The sequence below is a fragment of the Rhopilema esculentum genome, chromosome 3 (assembly GCF_057945365.1).
Source record: "Rhopilema esculentum isolate cy_ngs chromosome 3, ASM5794536v1, whole genome shotgun sequence".
Taxonomy (NCBI): domain Eukaryota; kingdom Metazoa; phylum Cnidaria; class Scyphozoa; order Rhizostomeae; family Rhizostomatidae; genus Rhopilema; species Rhopilema esculentum.
The window spans coordinates 6,639,018-6,654,544 of NC_142817.1; the positions used below are offsets into that span (position 1 = coordinate 6,639,018).

Consider the following 15,527-nt stretch of genomic DNA (forward strand, 5'->3'; position numbering starts at 1 on the left):
ATATACAATTTACTTACCACAGCAAGGAGTAGACCTTTCTTTCTTGCTGTTGTTTTGTCCAACGCACCTTCTCTGAATAGGTTGAGCGACCTAGAAATTAACGATAAGCAGTTTGTTGTGATTGGGTGAAAATTAATAACAGATTAATGTTGAGTGTTGTGGGTTTTTTAGACATTTACTGGATAAATTTACCAGTTCAGCTGAGAATAATTACACTTTCCAAAGATGTACTTTATTTTTCTCCCTATTTTCTGAAAACTGTCTCTTCTCACACTGTGAGTGATTTGTTTTGTTTTCTACATCACAAAGGTGTTCATTCGAGGAGCAACAAAAAATCAGGGGGCGTTTACATAAAGTTATTTGGTATATGCATTAAAGGGGTTGAAAAATCTCAACACCGCCTACCAGGAACTGTTTTTTCAACAGCAATAGGTTTATCCCCTTATATATTCATTTTCAAGCAAACTGACCAGCCTCAATTTTACTTTGGTAATGCTTTTGGTACTCTGAATACCAGAGCCACATAAATTTGAGAGCGGAAAAAGAAGATGCTTTCAAAATTCTGTGGCTCTGGTTCCCATGGTATGCTATTGGCTGCTTCTATTAAAACCCCCACCTTCATGTCAGCCCCCGCCCTAGAATATTTTCTGCAAAATAAGCCCCAGAAGCTTATTCGAGGACTTACGCTAACCATAAACTGCCTACAGGTGTATAAGTTATAATGCTGCTGTGAGAGATTTTAAAGTGATCCTACTAGGGCTCTTTTAAAGTGCTCTTTGTTTTGAAATTTTCGGGCTACCCTTCCTGTTAAAGCCTGGTTTCCATATAGTCGCTGAAGTCGCTGGAGTCGCCAGGATCGCTCAAAAACGGGTTCAGTGACCCCAGCGACTTTATGGAAACAATCTAACTTATTTTGCTGGTGACCCTCGACGACCCTGGCGACCCACTCGCTGGGATCGTTGAAGTTCTATCTCAGCGGCCCTCAGCGACCCATGGTTGAGTGCACTCAAAAAAATATTTTAATGGAAACATGGCAGCGACCGTCAGCGACTGCTAAAAAGCACTGCGCATGCCCAGTAGTAGACTTCCTTTGCTTCAAAATAGCAGCTTATGAAGGCGCAGACAACGCACGGTCCATTGAGGTAGTGCAAAGATACGAGTGTGTATACAATAAATTCCATTCAAAATATAAAAATTAATTTGTTAAACTCAACTGCTGGGTGAAGATCGGTGAAAAATTTGCATGTAAATAATCAAATAAAGAAATAAATAATGTTGATAGCAAGATCTTTTAAACTGCCAATTTCCCCTGAAAAAGTATTATCTGTCATTTAATCGAAGTTCCTTGGTCAGTGTGTGGAATAGGCTGGGACCTTTTTTGAAAATTTCTCTGCCTCCTGTTTAAAACGCGTCTCAACAAGGATAGGACTAAAAACTTTCAAGTTTGCAACAGAAATCTTAAGTTTAATGCAGCCATGTTGACAAATTGAGCTTAATTACAAGGCCCAGATCTCTGGACCGCGTTGTTCTGGAATCGAGCGACCCTCAGCGACCAAATGGAGACAGACTGTTGCTGGAGTCGCTGGGGTCGCTGAACTCATTTTTCGGCGACCCGACGACCGCAGCGACCTCGGAAACTTTTATGGAAACCAGGCTTTAGTGTTGAAAGAGTTTATTCAAGAACCCGCAGACTTCTTATTTAATTAGAAGTGTAACCTGTCAGATCAAAGCGAGCTTGTGTATATTGAAAAGACCGAAGACAAACAGAGCTTGTGTATATTAAAGGCCGACCTCCACTTGGCCGCGCGTACGGAAGATTTAAGGAAACCGAAACCACGTACGTATACGTACTGGAGATAGCATGACCACCAGAATCACGAGAACAGCTTTGAAATCCCGCGAAAATTTGCAAGCAAACATGGAAGTTGTAAATCTGTGAAGAAAGTTGTTGTTAGAAAGTGAAGAAATAGAACGTCATTTCTATCCGAAACTATCCAGAAAGGAACGGTATTCATGGGTTCCGACGCAGGTTGGAAAGTGGAGGGGCCAGGAGAAAATGTAACAATCATCACAAAAGTTTTTAAAAAAAGCTCTATTGTTTTGCAAGAAAGTGAGGGAGCCATGCCCCCCCCGCCCCCCCCCCCCCCCTTCGTCGGAGGCTCTGGTATTGCGTCAGGAAAATTTACCAGCAACGAAGGTTAAAGGTGAATACAATTTGCTTATTCGACAAGCACAAGTGTCGGATACCGAATTATTGTGAATGATGTTTCGAATGTCAGCTTCAAATTTTGAAGAATTATTAAGATATGTTGCTCCTCATTTGATTCGGAAATCGATAAAAAGGGAACCAATTCAGCCTCCTGAATGTGTTTGTGTTTCATTGCGTTTCCTTGAAATTGGTGATGCATTCAACCGCTGCCAACTATCGTATGAGCGGAAGTTTTCAGTCAATCTGATTGGATAAATGTCAGTGAACAACAAGCGGCCGCTTTGAAAGTCGCCTTGAGTTCGACTGTCATACGTGCAGAAAACTGTCAGGGACGTGATGCTCAATTTATTGTCTTTGAGCATGCGCCAATTTAATCGCACCGTTATTGTTATTGTTATAAAATTATTTACAGTAGGCGAAGCAAAATTTTTTTAGCTAATATAACAGCTAATTAAAGCCTACTATTAATACTACATTTACAAATCTTAAATTAATTACAATGAATGGATAAAATGATATAGGAAATGTACAAATTTAAAAGGATGACTCATTAGATAAAAATATACAATTATTCGATGACTATTTCAAGTATCCAATCTGCGCAACGTAAGGTTTGCATAGTCTGCAGTTGCATTTTGTTTCTTTCCAAGTTTTAATCTTTTTCTTAAATATTGCGAGGCCAGAAGATGTTTTAATGTCATTTGTAAGCTCTTGCCAGAGCTTGGGTCCCATAAAGGTTGTACTTTCTATACCATAACAATTTGATTTTGGTTTTGATAGCGATATTCGGGATATATTTCTAAGATTATAGCATGTATTTTATTCAGTATTTCTTTCATGAAACTTGGGTTGAGATTATGTAAAGTTTTATATATTTCTGTAAAAAGCAATTGCAGATTTTTATCATGGATAGATGTCAAGTTGTCTTTTTCAAGAAGAGTTTGAAAGCTTGATTCATAGTCATCATAGGCAAGGCAAGACGCAAAGACTTTTCATGAATTCTGTTTATTCTGTTGTTCATCTGTCGATCACAAAACATTCAAATTAAAGGGCAGTAGCTAAATTGTGATAAAATGAAGACGTGCATGGTCTGTTTTACTTTTTTATCATCCACATAGTTGGAGATTCGGGATAAAGCATGTAGCTTTTGGCTGGCCTTTTTGCATATCGATTGTACGTGTCCTTTGAATGACAGATTATTATCAATACTTATTCCAAGAAGTTTTTGTTCTTTACTTGGTTTTATTATCGTTTTATCTATTTTCAGAGATGTGTCATTGCTGCCTTTACCAAAATTTATAAGGTGGCATTTGTCCCCATTCATTTTCATACAATTGTCTCTCAAAATAACTACGTCTTGTTCTAGTATTTTAGTAGCCTGCTTAATGTCTTGGTGGATGACATATAGCGCTGTATCATCAGCATAATTGCATATTTGGCTATTTGATATAAACATAAACATGTCATTTATGTATATATTGAACAAGCGAGGTCCCAAAACTGATCCTTGAGGCACACCTACACTCGTGGTTTTCCATTCACTGAAAGAGCCGTTTATTTTGACTCTTTGTTTTCTCTGGCTAAGGTACGAAAATGTGAAATTCAAGGCGCTCCTACTAAAACCATAAGCATTGAGTTTAGCAATCATTAGGTCATGATTCAGACAGTCAAATGCTTTTGACAGATCCATCAATAGTGCACTGGCTGTTTGTTTAGTATCTAGAGCTTTTTTGCAATTTTTTAAGAGTCTGAGTAATGTATGTTGGGTGCTATAATTCCTTCTGAAACCACATAGCAGTGGTGATAGAAAACCATGAGCGAAGGGAGTAATTTGTGATTCCATGATTCTCTCATATATTTTTGATCTTGACGGTAAGGTAGCAATTGGTCTATAATTTTTCTTACTGAATTTATCATCTTTTTTATGTCTCCTAATTTGAGTTCTTTTGGAAATGTCATTTTAGATAGGTCCTCATTAAATGTTCTTTGTAAAATTTCAGAGCAAATGTCTGAATATTCTTTAAATATCCTAGCAGGCATACATTCTATTGGTGAGGCCTTTCTGGTATTAAGTTTGTTTATCTGATCCCAAATTTCCCCACTGCTAACTTTCCTAAATTCAAAGGGCTGTGGGTCAGGGTACATTTCTCTTATTTTATGACACTTGGGTGGTTTTTATATTTCTCAATGGCTTTATCAATTGGGTCATTTATACCATCTGTAACTGATATGTGAGCTATATCTTGTTGAATCCCTAGATATTATGTTATGTTTATAAAGTAGTTGTTAAATGATTCTACAATCTTGCGGTCACCACTAATTAATTCTCCATTTTCGCCCAATGTAATGGAGGATGTTGTTTTTATGTTTTCTGCAAAGACCGGTTTGATCGCTCTCCAGAATTTGCGATTATCTGTAAGATTACTTAAGTCTAGGTTCGTAAAATAACTGCTTTTAGCATTACGTAATAACTTTACACATTTGTTCCTTTGCCGTTTATATGCTTTATGATTTTCCTCATTTTTGTTATTAGTATATGTATTTTTCAATTTGCTACGATGCATTATTGCCTTACGTAATTCTTTCGTCATAAATGGCCTGTTGTTTGCACGAACATACTTTCTCTTAATGGGGGCATGTTTATTAAGAAGAGTTTTGACTAAGATATGAACACTTCCGTAGTCTCTAAAGTTTAGTATTCGATGACTCAAAATTTCAGATCTAAAGCTCGGAATATCAAATTTTTTGCAGTCTCTATATGTAAGTATTTTGGGACCTCTCTTGGTGAAATCACCTTTGAGTATGCTCATGTGGCCCGGTTCGAGTGCAAATCAATTAGCTTCAAGCAATAAACACACAAAACACGACATAGTTTTCCAACGCAAACCTTTATATAAAAACCAAATACTCTTTACAACTCCTTAACTTGATTCGAACAGTCCCTCTCTCTAACTAACTAAAAAGTCCTCTTCCCGGGGGTAAGTCAGTTCTTGTAATAATGGTTAAAAGGGGGGTCTTCGGAGAGGTCCTCACACTCTCCCCCCACAAAATGAATGTCTTCTGGACATTTCAGTCTCCGAGATGTAAAGTTCTTGTGGAGACACATTGATAACAACGTTCACCGTTCAATCTCTTATGCTCTGACAGAGAATAGTGATTACTAGGACAATTCGACGTCTCGATGAGCCCTGAATTACATAATCAATGTCCTTTGAGCTGAATCCTAATTGAGTCCTGATTACATCCACAAGATCAGCAACAATGTATCATTGTTCGACTGGATATAAACTTTTTCTTTGCTGCGCAGCGAAACTTATCTTGCACTGTGATTGAACAGTAGTAGCGATTATGAAAAATCATGTTAGGCATATAGGCCCTCTTATTTGCGTAGTTTGGATGTTTTTTTTAATTGTTGGTTATTTTTAATTTGATATCATAAACGATAGTGAACACCGTATAAGTCTTACTAATAGTAAACAATAGGTCCGCATGGTGTGAAACACTGGACTGGTCGAAACATATTTTGTCTTTGTGGTGGTACAAGCGGTTGCCTCTGTCCAGCAAATGACGGATGCATAAATGGCACCAAGTTAGTCTGCGGTGTTAATGCAAGTGGATATATTGAGAAGATTCCTGCTTGATTGTCCACTGGTGTTCCTAACCCATAATACGACAATTTTGTTGGCGGGTTTCTAGTTCTTCTTGGGCGTTCTCGCTCAGGAGGTGGACTAGCAGAAACTGATTGATCAGGTAACCGCACTTCACTGTCTGGTACTTTCCCTTGTCTGCCCTGATTACTTTCAGCCATGGTGGTGGGCCCCTGTCCCACATCCCTGTGGCTATCCCCGTCCTGGAGCTGTGATGTATCACCTTCATTGTTCCCTATCAACTCTCTATTCAATGGTTCCTCTAAATAATGGCTCGCTTGTTCCAACTGATTTGGTGAAAATGTTGGATATTGTTCCTCGTCATCGTCTTGGATGTTGACCTCGGGGAATGACGATTCTAGGCTTTTAGATGGCACGTGTTCGATCTCTGCAGCATTATTTGCTTTTCTTTTTGTGTGACCTTTTCTTGTGTCCTGTGGGGTTCTTACATGGGGAAGGAAGGGGCAAGGCATTAAAAGGTTTCTGTGCAGAACCCTTGTCCTTCCATCTTGATTTTCTGGACGCACCTCATAAACAGCAGCATTGGGACCTTTTCTGTTTAGAACAATATAAATCTTTTCCTCCCAAAATGAACGCAACTTTCCAGGGCCTCCTCGTTCTATTACGTTTTTTACAAGTACTCGGTCCCCAGGCTTTAGGTCAGAGCTTCTTGCTTTTCTGTTATATTCCTCCCGACCATGTGCTGCACACTGTCCAGTTTTCTCTGCAGCAATACGGTAAGCATCTGTCATCGCATTCTTCCATTGCTTAAGGTATTCTGGATATCCTTTCACTGCTGTTACTTTAGTATTTCCGAAAATAATGTCAATAGGTAATCGTGGCTTTCTACCAAATAAAAGCTCAAAGGGTGAGAAACCTGTACTATCGTGACGTGTGCAATTGTATGCGAATGTCATTTTATTCACATGATCCTTCCAGCGTGCTTTCTTTTGTTCGCTCATTGATCTCAACATGGCTAAGAGAGTTTGGTTGAATCTTTCACATTGCGCATTACCCATTGGGTGGTAGGGTGTGGTTCTTGAACGAGCAATTCCTGTCAACTGTTCCAAGTGGTGGAACAGATCATTTTCGAACTCTCGACCTTGATCATGGTGGATTCGTTGAGGGAAACCAAATCGGAGTATAAAGTCATTAAATATTTTGTCAGCAGCAGTTTTCGCAGATTTGTTCGTGGTAGGGTAAGCTTGGGCATAACGGGTAAAATGATCCACAACAACTAAAAGATATTCATACCCCCCTGTACTTCTTTCTAAGTGGACAAAGTCAATTGATATAAGCTCAAACGGTTGACTTGTGACTATGCTTTGAGCAGGGGCACGTGGTGGTAGTGATGGCTTTTTCCGTTGTAAGCATCTACAAACTTTGGTTACGTAATGTTCGATGTCTCTCGTCATGTGCGGCCAATACAAACGATCTCGTGCTAGCTCTGTCACCCTTTCAGCACCCAAGTGTCCCATCTCATCATGAAGATGGCGGAGTACCAAAGAATGGTATCTTTTTGGCAAAACCAACTGCAACCTGTTGGCTGACTTTCGGTACAAGGCTCTGTCTTTTCCCAGTATCAGCTTGTTCCATTCATGCATTAGTGTTTTTACCTCAGCTGATTCACCATGTCGATCTTGAAACGAAGGCCTAACTGGCTGTTCTTTATAAGCTAAGACACGGGCAACATCAGGGTCCTCCTTCTGCGCTTGTAAGATGTTCTGCAGAGGCATGGGAGTGTGTTTTTCCATTTTGTTTGCATCTAATAGTTGGGTAGTATTTTGGTTAAGTGAAACTGCATGGATCCAATACACATTACCTTGATGCCTGGTGGTAACTGCACTGAGAGTTGCTGCAAAATCCATCTGTGATGTTTCTTGTGTGCATTCTTCCATGAACTTCTCAATGTTTGCTGGCATTCTTGAAAAGAAGTCTGCATCAACATTCGCTTTACCCGGTCGGTACTTGATGGTGAATTCAAAATCTGCCAATGAAGCTATCCATCTATACCCTGTAGAATTTAACTTTGCTGTACTCATAACATATGTTAAAGGGTTGTTATCAGTATATATTGTGAATTTTGGAGCGTAAAACAAGTAGTCGCGGAACTGTTCAGTTACAGCCCACTTTAATGCTAGGAACTCCAGTTTCCCGGAATGTAAATGGTACTTTCTTTCAGCTGGAGATAGCGTCCGAGAGGCATACCCTATCACTCTCATTTTCCCCTGCTGTTTTTGGTACAAGACTGCACCAAGTCCCTCTTGTGATGCGTCTGTATGAAGTACAAATGGGATGCTGAAATCTGGATAGGCCATGATAGGTGGGTTGGTAAGACAGCTTATAAGATAATTGAGAGCTTTTTGATGCGGCTCTAGCCAGACAATTGGCGCACGCGATGATGCTTGGCCTCCTTTCCCACGTGTGTCTTTTTTCTTTACTTTGGAAGTGCATGGCTGTTCCACCTTGAGTAAGTCATAAATGGGTTTTGCTACTCTGGAAAAGTTTTCTATATATCGACGGTAGTAACCCAGTAGACCTGTCAAATGACGAACTTCACCAATAGTCTTTGGTGTGTAGTCACGTAACTTGAGAATTGCTTTTGTGCTGTCTGGATCTATGCGATAACCATCTTCAGACACGATTCTACCTAAATATACAACTTCTTTCTTAAACATGTCACATTTTTCAGCTTTCAGCTTGATACCATTTTCTTTCAATCGTCGTAGAACCTTTCTTACATGCTCCACGTGCTCGTTGAATGACTTTGAGTATACAATGACGTCATCAAGATATGGTGCACAACATTCGTCTCTAAATTCCCCTAAACAGCTCTCCATATAACGTTGAAATTCTGCTGGAGCGTTTTTGAGGCCCATGGGAAGTCTTATCCATTCATAGAGACCCCAGGGTGTCACAAAAGCCGTTAAATGGCGACTTTCTGGGTCCATAAAGCCTTGATGATATGCTTTCCCTTGATCTATAGTGGAGAACCATTTGTTTCCGGATAAACTGTCCAACGTGTCCTGAATTCTGGGTATTGGATGACGGTCTGCTGTTGTTTTATCATTTAGTTCTCTGTAGTCAATACAGAGCCTCATTGAGCCATCTTTTTTTCGGACAATCACACAACAGCTACTATATGGCGATTTTGATTTCTGGATGAACTTGCGATTCAGGAGATCCTCGATGTATCTCTTGAGTTCAGGGTACAAGGGTCTTGGGACAGCAATGTAATGTTTCTGCACCGGTGTTGTATCATTTAGTATGATCTTATGTTTGAGGCCCTCTGCGCAACCTACATCTTGGCTACTTGTGCAAAAGGCATCACGTTCTTCATAAAGCATCTGCTGTACACTCCGTTTTTGCTCTTCACTCAAATGATTTCCTAAAGTAACTTTTGGTATCACGTCCGTTGCTAGCTTCTCGTCAGCCTCTAATTGTCTTTGACTGGTCCTGTATTGCTCATTCTTTGTAGACTTGAGTTCTTTTGGATTTCCTTCTTTATCCATTTCATTGTGATCTTTGAACTTCAACTCAACTGGTGTAACTGACCTAACAGGTTGCAGAAAACCCATTTCTGTACGTCCTTTCAAAGTGATGTCATGTGCACTAGTGTTAATGACATAAATTCCCACCTTGTCGCAATTTTCCCTTTTCAAAGTGAGCAAAGACTCGTGTACTTCCAAACCAGAGGGGAAGCTTAACTCGTTATCGGGCTCAAACAGCATAGGTGTTGGTCGGCTAATTAATCCAACTTTGCTGCGACATGAAATCTTCACTGTACTGCCCTTTGGAACAATAATGCTTTTCTTGCCTGTTCTAACAGTGGAAAATATTGGTGTTGACTTGCTGTCAACAAAACTCACAAAAGCATTTAAATCTGATTGTGACGTCTGAAAGAAACTTGCTGATAGCAGCGAGATAAGGTTAGTCTCATCTGGGACTTGTTGTTGACTTTTGATAAGTTCTTCGATTACATTGTACCCAATAATAGGCTGCTCAAGTTCGAATTCAGTTACTAGCATTGGTACTTCTACTGCATCTACATTTGAATTCAGAAGCTTGAAATTCATCTTAACCCACCCACTGTATGGCAATTTTGAACCATTGGCTGTTGTTAGTTCTAACTCAATGTCCTGATCAAGGAGATCTGCGATATCTTTTATCTCTGACTGTGGAAAATGTTTTCTAAGCTCTTTTGAACTCACGATTGATACTTGTGCACCCGTGTCAAAAAGTACGGGTAACTCGATACCATTCATACTGCACTTGATCAAACATTTTCTACCCACTAGTTTCGACAGTTTTTCTTGTCCTTGAGGCGTGAGATGGCTAACAAAGACTCTATGATCCTCACTGTCACCTCTTCCATGCTCAACCCTTTCAAACTTATCGGAGAGTTCCTGAATCGCTAGACAAATCTGTTTATGATTAGCCCAGTCTTTTATTTGACATGCCTTACTACAATATTTTGATGTTTCACATGCAGCACAAATAAAAATATTTTTGTGTAGTTGTTTGCAGCTTATACAATGGTGGGACTCTACATCATTTGCCTTGGCTACTGGCTGTCCCGTGACAGCAGCCGGGGGCAGTTTTCCTGCCACGGTCCATTTTTTTGAGGGCAGTTGTAGGCAAAATGAGCACTATTCCCGCATTTCCAGCAATGAGTACACTTATCTCCAAGGCCTTTTTTGAAACATTCCTTGCATCCCCGACGGTTTTCACGAGGGGGTCTTCCTCTCCCTTGAGATAATATTCTATTATCCTCCCCAGGGGACTGAGCACGACTGCGGCTAACATCTTGTTTTAGAGAGGCCACTTCTGCTTTTATCGCTTGGATTTCGGACAGCAATTTTTGAGCTAGTGGTGTTTCCGCTTCTTTGTCCTTTTTGGGGCTCTCAGCTTTTCCCTTTGTGTTTTGTTCCAAAGAGACTTGTGCAACTTTTGCTTTTCCCTTCTGGCCTATTCCTAATTTGGCATTTCTTTCTGATTCTTCTGCACCAGCGAGGTTCAATTGTTGAATCAATTCAGCATCTGTAACATCTGGGCGTTGTAGGTGTGGTCTCATCCTCGTTCTGAGAGTATTGCTAAGAAGTCCAGTCTCGATTGCATGCAGAAACATGGACTGACACTGACTTGTATCATATTTTAATTTGCTCCCCTCCTGCTTTGATGCAAAAATTATCTTTTCCCGCAAATTTAGGGCACGTAGTAGAAAATTTTGAGGATCTTCCGTTGGTGACTGGGCCAAATTTGCGAGGCTAGCATATAGTTCACTAGCATTTTTCTCTTGATAGTGGGCGCGAATAATTTTCATTAGAGTTTCCAACCCCATTTCTCGCATCGCCTCTAAATAATCTTTGAGGGGTATTCCCGGCAGAATGCATTTTATGAGCCCGTCAACCAATTCCTTTTCGGAATAACCGCGCTCTTTGCCACTTTCCACTTGTCTACTGAGGCTCAAATAGGACAACTGTTCTTTTTGCCCCTGGGCCCCCACTGTCCCGACAATTCTGAATTCCCTTTTTAGAATTGCTTGCAAGCCCCTGTAATGTGTTTCAGATGTCGCCTGTCTATTCAATTCATTATCTATATGAACGTCGCCCCCTGCCCTCATTTTGACAGCACTCAATTTATCAGTCAACGCTTCCATCTCTTTTTGTTGTTTTTCCTTTAACAGTGTTACTTCCTTCTCCAAATCCTGTCTAACGGAAGCCAGTGTCTGTTGCTTATCTCCCCCGCTCGCAATTGCGCTCCTTACCTCAGTAATTTGTTTCAGAATATCCTTGAGAAATGCTACCTTTTCTGTTTCTTTGCATTTCTCCGTTAGTTTTTCAATTTCCTCGAAAATCAATTTTACGGTTGCGAAACGGCTTTTGTCCAAATAGGTCGACTCTGAGATTGTCCCTAATTTATCGCAAAATTCGTGAAGTGTCTCCTTGCGCATCCCTGTCAGTAGACCATGACATTCCAATAATAAATCATCGATTTCTTCCCCAGCTAGTGCCATTTTGATACTACTAAAATACACGAAAACAGTCTCGACTATCCGCAATGGCACAACTTTAACGGGCCTAACGTAAACAAACGCAACTGAGAGATCGAGAAAGACACAAGAAAATCAGACTCAAGCCTCGTCAACAAAGCACGAAAATAATCATAAGAGAAAAACAACAAATCTTGATACGATATTGCCAAATAATTGCATCATTTCAACTTCTGTGTTCTTCTGGGTGGCTTCTTCTTGAGAACATCAATTTTGAAAGAAAAATTGAAAAGATTTGCACTTACAGTTACTTGTCACGTCGTGGTCACCAGAAATGTGGCCCGGTTCGAGTGCAAATCAATTAGCTTCAAGCAATAAACACACAAAACACGACATAGTTTTCCAACGCAAACCTTTATATAAAAACCAAATACTCTTTACAACTCCTTAACTTGATTCGAACAGTCCCTCTCTCTAACTAACTAAAAAGTCCTCTTCCCGGGGGTAAGTCAGTTCTTGTAATAATGGTTAAAAGGGGGGTCTTCGGAGAGGTCCTCACACTCAGTATCATTACGTGGAAGTCAGACAACCCTGTTTCAACATTAGTCGTGTTTTGAAAGTGACTTACTGACAGTTTGTCAGTATCAAATCTATACATCGTGGGTTGTCTGACTTATGACAGGTTGGATTCTTGATCAAGTTAACTAATTTATAAGTGTCCATGAAAACATTGCAATTTTTCATTCACGTTTCCTTTGTCGTTGATTGAAAGGTTTTCACGGCTTTCAAGCATAGGGCTCAAATCTTGATTGGCTGAGAGCTTGCGCTAAATCATGTGACCTCTCTCGCCGCTGAGCCAATCACAGCCCCGGAAAGTGTAAACAAACTTAGGCCAAAGCCGAAAATTGGGCATTTTTACCACCGTCCATTAAAAAAATAACGTGTAAAATCTGCTACAATAAATTTCAAATTTTTTTAACTACATCCCTACACAGATAAATTTCCCACAAATCTACCGTGGAACATGACCTCGATTTTGCGTTGTTAAGAAAATACAGCGTTGTAAACCTAGCCATAGGAAACCTTCACATCCAAGGGGTTTAAAATTAACACAATTTCAAGTCAATTATTGCTGTTACCCCATAAAACCAAAATTTTGCATATTTCAGTTGCTTTAAATCTGAATATCACATTAGACTCAGCTTAGTTTTAAAAAACTCTGACGAACAACGCATGCAGTCTTTACTAGAGCTTTGATCAACGCAAAAATGAGAGAATTTCCCTTTTCAAGACAAAAACTCTCAATAGCTTTCAACTGATCATGTAAAAATGCTCCACCTAGCCGGAGAAGCTTTTAAACTGATACATAATGACTTATTTTGCGACTGTACCATGTCCTGAGCATCTCTGCTGAAGCACAGGTATCTAAGTATTGTGGGGCGTGAAACGATTAGTTCTAAACATGTGCTGGGCACCCAAACAGAATCGTAATATATGTACATAAAGGGAAAAAAGCTACTCAAAACCTAATTAGAAATACTTACTGTGTTTCTGTGAGTGTTAGAATCCTGCTTTGCCAATTTTTGAATCATGATTTACATAACGCGTTTGAAGGTAAATTTTTGGGTTATTCTTGTCCTTGTGACATAAGAATTCATATTTCGAACAATTCTTCACGCCCATCTCTTCCAGTCCGTTGCAATTTTAAATTTAGGAGATAGAAATGATGAAGACTTTTGAAAGCAGGAACTACCCGCATGTTTCTCAAATTTCAAAAGTTAGCAAATGATGACGTGTTGTAACAAAGTGGATTTTCAAAAAATTAAATTCAACTTTTAAAAGTATTGCAAGGGTTTCGAGATTTCGTGACTTTTCAGTGAAAGGTCAGTGCTTTTCAGTGCTTGGTTTCGAGATTTCGTGACATATTGATTCTTCGAAAAGTAACTTATGATAGTTTCAGAATAAAGAGAGATGCAAATTGTTTGCCATTTAGTTTTAGAATAAAGAGATGCAAATTGTTTGCCATTTTAATTGTTTTGCTTGAAGCGTTTAACTGTGAAACTGTCAGAATAAAAAGTCATTTTTTGAACAGGGCTGATTTCTAAAAATTCTTGGAAGAGGGCTCTAGATGCGATTTTACAAGACCGGTTGTGGTTTCTTATGACCACGATCATCTTTTATCACACCCATCAAATGAAATAACCAACACTGAAGCAAATCAATGTTTGATATGACTGTTCTTCCCAAAACAATGCAGCTATACTTCAGTATACTTGACAGTATACTTCGAAGGTGAGACACTAATAAAAAAGGTACCAGTGATGAGAAAATTAACAATTTGTGTGCATCCTTTCTCGTGGTATTTGCAAATAAAACTTCTTCGATCATGCTTTCGAAAATCCCCCTTATCCTGAAAAGATCTAAGATCTAGATGAGAAGACCTGAAAATTCCCCTTTAAGAGGCAGAGCCTCCAAAACCAAGAAAAAGACTTAGCAAAGGGGCTGATTTATCGCCCCCTACACCCCCTAGAAATCACCACTGACTATGAATAGTTTCACCTCATTGTATGTAATTCAGCTATTCGTGACAGTAAATTATGAGTATAATGCTAATGTCATGGCAGTTTGCTTTATAATATGAAGCATAAAGAGTTATCGTTTTTTTAGAAATTAATGACTTTTTATTCTGACAGTTTCACAGTTAAACGCTTCAAGCAAAACAATTAAAATGGCAAACAATTTGCATCTCTTTATTCTAAAACTAAATGGCAAACAATTTGCATCTCTCTTTATTCTGAAACTATCATAAGTTACTTTTCGAAGAATCAATATGTCACGAAATCTCGAAACCAAGCACTGAAAAGCACTGACCTTTCACTGAAAAGTCACGAAATCTCGAAACCCTTGCAATACTTTTAAAAGTTGAATTTAATTTTTTGAAAATCCACTTTGTTACAACACGTCATCATTTGCTAACTTTTGAAATTTGAGAAACATGCGGGTAGTTCCTGCTTTCAAAAGTCTTCATCATTTCTATCTCCTAAATTTAAAATTGCAACGGACTGGAAGAGATGGGCGTGAAGAATTGTTCGAAATATGAATTCTTATGTCACAAGGACAAGAATAACCCAAAAATTTACCTTCAAACGCGTTATGTAAATCATGATTCAAAAATTGGCAAAGCAGGATTCTAACACTCACAGAAACACAGTAAGTATTTCTAATTAGGTTTTGAGTAGCTTTTTTCCCTTTATGTACATATATTACGATTCTGTTTGGGTGCCCAGCACATGTTTAGAACTAATCGTTTCACGCCCCACAATACTTAGATACCTGTGCTTCAGCAGAGATGCTCAGGACATGGTACAGTCGCAAAATAAGTCATTATGTATCAGTTTAAAAGCTTCTCCGGCTAGGTGGAGCATTTTTACATGATCAGTTGAAAGCTATTGAGAGTTTTTGTCTTGAAAAGGGAAATTCTCTCATTTTTGCGTTGATCAAAGCTCTAGTAAAGACTGCATGCGTTGTTCGTCAGAGTTTTTTAAAACTAAGCTGAGTCTAATGTGATATTCAGATTTAAAGCAACTGAAATATGCAAAATTTTGGTTTTATGGGGTAACAGCAATAATTGACTTGAAATTGTGTTAATTTTAAACCCCTTGGATGTGAAGGTTTCCTA

General features: G+C 39.2%; 1 long non-coding RNA gene across 1 annotated transcript in view; it reads right to left on the reverse strand.

The window, feature by feature from the left end:
• The window catches only part of LOC135691464 (uncharacterized), a 79,986-nt gene that overhangs the window by 5,441 nt on the left and 59,018 nt on the right, over positions 1-15,527 (reverse strand). Inside the window, exon 4 of the long non-coding RNA XR_016144460.1 lies at positions 18-90. This is a non-coding gene — a long non-coding RNA (uncharacterized LOC135691464). The remainder of the gene's footprint in view (positions 1-17; positions 91-15,527) is intronic.